The sequence below is a fragment of the Drosophila ananassae genome, chromosome 3L (assembly GCF_017639315.1).
Source record: "Drosophila ananassae strain 14024-0371.13 chromosome 3L, ASM1763931v2, whole genome shotgun sequence".
Classification (NCBI taxonomy): domain Eukaryota; kingdom Metazoa; phylum Arthropoda; class Insecta; order Diptera; family Drosophilidae; genus Drosophila; species Drosophila ananassae.
This window is the reverse complement of record NC_057929.1, coordinates 9,589,321-9,592,596: the sequence shown is the minus strand read 5'-3', so window position 1 is coordinate 9,592,596 and position 3,276 is coordinate 9,589,321. Positions and strand designations below refer to the sequence as shown.

Here is a 3,276-nt window from a genome sequence, read left to right as displayed (position 1 = left end):
GAACACGAGTTGGTGGAAGACGCCCATAGGCTCATTCGAATGGAAATCGAAATTGGCAAATGTATAACTTTATTCAAAGTATTCGTGCATTTTGATTTGTAATTTATGGAATCAATCTCGTTGATTATTTATTCCCTGTAATTGGATAAGATGGGAGGCAAGCTGGTTAATTGCGGCAAGCGGACTGCAGTGGCTAGCTGCCCCGATTTGCATTCGGATGCACACAAATCTTGTCACCGTGCGACGCAAATATCTACGCAGCATGCAACCTGGCCGTCATCTGGAGGCTGCGTCGGCGACGTTCATTTCTCATTTGATCTTTATCGCCCGGCAACATACAAACAAGCTGCCTGATGGGCACCGCCCTCCTCCAACTGCACCTCTGTGCCCCAGCTGCCCCTGCTGCCCCTTCTGCCACTCCTTGCCACTTGGCCCCGCTCCTCAATCTCAACGTCAGACTTGATATCCGTACTGATTGTAATCAAGATTGGCTCTTTGCATGCGCCCGGCTGCCAAAGCGATTTGTGGCCTGGAAAACTCATGCACAGCGATAAAAAGGGGGGAACCTAAAGAACACTATCATGAAATTCCTAAAGGTTGCGATAAGAAGTAAGAAGTAAATGTATCAAAGGGGCAAAAATACATATGTTAGTAAAGCTTGGTGTTTAATTCCCATTTAAGAACCTATAATCCCCACTTATTTCTGACCGTGTCCGAGCGACGTTTCAAGGCTTTCTGCCACGCCCCAATGTCCGCCGCCGAATTATAGCCGCTGCTGCCCCCGTTTTCGCAATTTGCCAGTTTTTAATTTCCACTGGGCGTCTCATTAGCCAGCCGTTTTCCAGATGGCCAGGCCAACTAGACGAAACCGCATGCCACGGTCAGATGCTCTGAAGTGGGTCGCTCCCCGAAATTGGGTCCACGCACCGAGCCGCCATGTCAGCTTGGTGGCTCACTTTTCAGTTTTTCATTCAGTTTGGACACCTTGGCGGACTTCGGGCCATGGCTCCTATTTTCCAAACATTTTCCGCCCGGACAATTTAAGTTCAGACAATGGTTGGGTGTAAATCATGTTTGCATAGCTCGGCCGTGTCTGGGGCTGGCTTTTGGCTCAGATCAGACTCGACTCGACTTTACTTGACTTGTGGTCAATGGCTTGTACATAATGGCTGTCCCGAACCACAACAACAATCGCGTCTTTGGGGCATTTGCAAACAATGACATTATGCTGACGTTTATTAATCGCATTTGCGAAATTAATGTCGTGACATTTTCGGTTTAATGTAGTTGTAATAAATAAAAGCACCGTTTATCCATGGACTAACCGAAGCAACACAATAAACATGTATTGTACAAAAAATCAATAGTCCAATAGACAGCCAGTAGACAGGGGCTGCCGACTCTGGTCCACATTATGCAATCACATTTGCATTTGATGACTGAGGCAAGATTTTTTATGCATAATACTAGAAAAATAGATACTTCTACGCTCTGTTTAAAAAAAAAATAAATAAATAAAATAAAATAAATAATAAATTAAGAACAAAAAAGTTACTCAACTTTACCCCAGATGGGACTCGAACCCACAATCCCCGGCTTAGGAGGCCGATGCCTTATCCATTAGGCCACTGGGGCTTGTGCTACGGGGCTGCCAAACGGCAACTTCAACACGGGGTGGGTAGGCGCTCAGCAGCAGGCAAACTGGACATGTTTATTTATAGATCGAGTAGAGGGTTGAAAATATTTCCCTTGCCGGTCTGGTGAAATATATTTCTTATTTATTTTATTGTATGTTTTTCATTTAAGGAAGTTTAGGGAAATTAATATAAAATTTAATGAACACCATATTCATGCATAAGTTTTGTAGCTACGCGCATGTGCTGCCTTGTTTATGTAACCCAAAAAATGTGTAAGCACATGTTTTTGGATAAAGAATAAAAAGCCAATATTTAAACAGTTGTTTTTCTATTAAAAATTACTATTAATAGATGCAGTTAGCTTTGTTTTTATAGTTACATTTTGCCTGCGTTTCATGTAGCGATTCTGTCAGGCGTTTTCACAAGCCCCAGTGGCCTAATGGATAAGGCATCGGCCTCCTAAGCCGGGGATTGTGGGTTCGAGTCCCATCTGGGGTAAAGTGTGTAACTTTTTTAGTGTTTATTTTTTTTTTTTAATTATTTTTATTATTATATCTTTTGTGTGTGTTTTTCTTTCCTAATTATTTGCTTAAACACCTAATGTATTTTTTTTGCAACCATATTTGCACTAAATCTTATATGCCCAAGCAATAGACTTCAAGGAAGAAAACTACTTGGCAAGGCACTTTCAGAGCTCCATCAAACTAGATTATCTGAGTGCCGCTCCCAGATAGTTGTCGGGGGTATGTCGAACATAAACCATGAAAAGTCGTCACAGCAGTTGACATTTCGCCGCAGCACTTCCACTTAATTTAACAACTTTACGAGTACCCAGCCATCGTCTTCTAATATCGTTTTCAGGCATTTTCACCCCGGCTCTTAAATGGCAATCAACTTTCTGATGAGTTGTCAAAAGGCCCGTCGCCTGGCATTATTTAGAATGTGGCTGCAGCAGTGGGTGTGGCTGAAATCCATCCACTTTAAAAGTTTGCCAAAAATTGAAGCTCATAATTTCACTTTCGCTATCTGAAATATGCATGGCCGTAAAATTTGCCAACGCCGGCCAAATGGCCACCCAGGGAGATGAGGATGTGCAGGCCATTGGTGGGAGGGACTGGGATCTGGTATCTGGTTTCTGGTAGGTCTGGTAGGGAGGTGGTTAGATGTTGGCCTCAGCTATAAGCATTAAAATTGCATACAGGCAGAGAGCGGGGATAAAAAAAAAGAAGTGAAATATTAAAAAAATCTGCCTCGCATAGTTTCATTTGCTTTACGATTCAGCAAAACTTTGGCCGAGGATGCGCTGGGAGGAGGGAGTGGGTGGATAAGAGCGGAATGTAAGGCTCTGCCTCATCATTAATGTAAATTCATTGTTGCAGGACTTTGCAGAGCAGGGATATGGAAGCTCTGTGTACTACATTATAACAATTCAAGCTGAATTTGTGATATGAATTCAACATACCATATATGTATATTCATAATCCATTAAATAAAAAACGAGGGACTCCGGAATGTAAGATTATTTAAAATAATTTCCGTATCTTAAACAAAGCTATAGTTCTTAAGAATTAAATGGGGGTTTCTAGACGAATTTACTAAGAATTCTTATGAAATTAATAAAAATAATCTACAAACTTGA

At 41.9% G+C, this 3,276-nt stretch overlaps 2 non-coding genes across 2 annotated transcripts; one reads left to right on the top strand and one right to left on the bottom strand.

Moving 5' to 3' along the window:
* Positions 1–1,562: 1,562 nt before the first annotated feature.
* Positions 1,563–1,635, bottom strand: Trnar-ccu. Its single transcript has one exon. It is a non-coding gene; the product is annotated as a tRNA-Arg (tRNA).
* A 427-nt stretch (positions 1,636–2,062) lies between these two features.
* Positions 2,063–2,135, top strand: Trnar-ccu. Its single transcript has one exon. It is a non-coding gene; the product is annotated as a tRNA-Arg (tRNA).
* Positions 2,136–3,276: the final 1,141 nt, after the last annotated feature.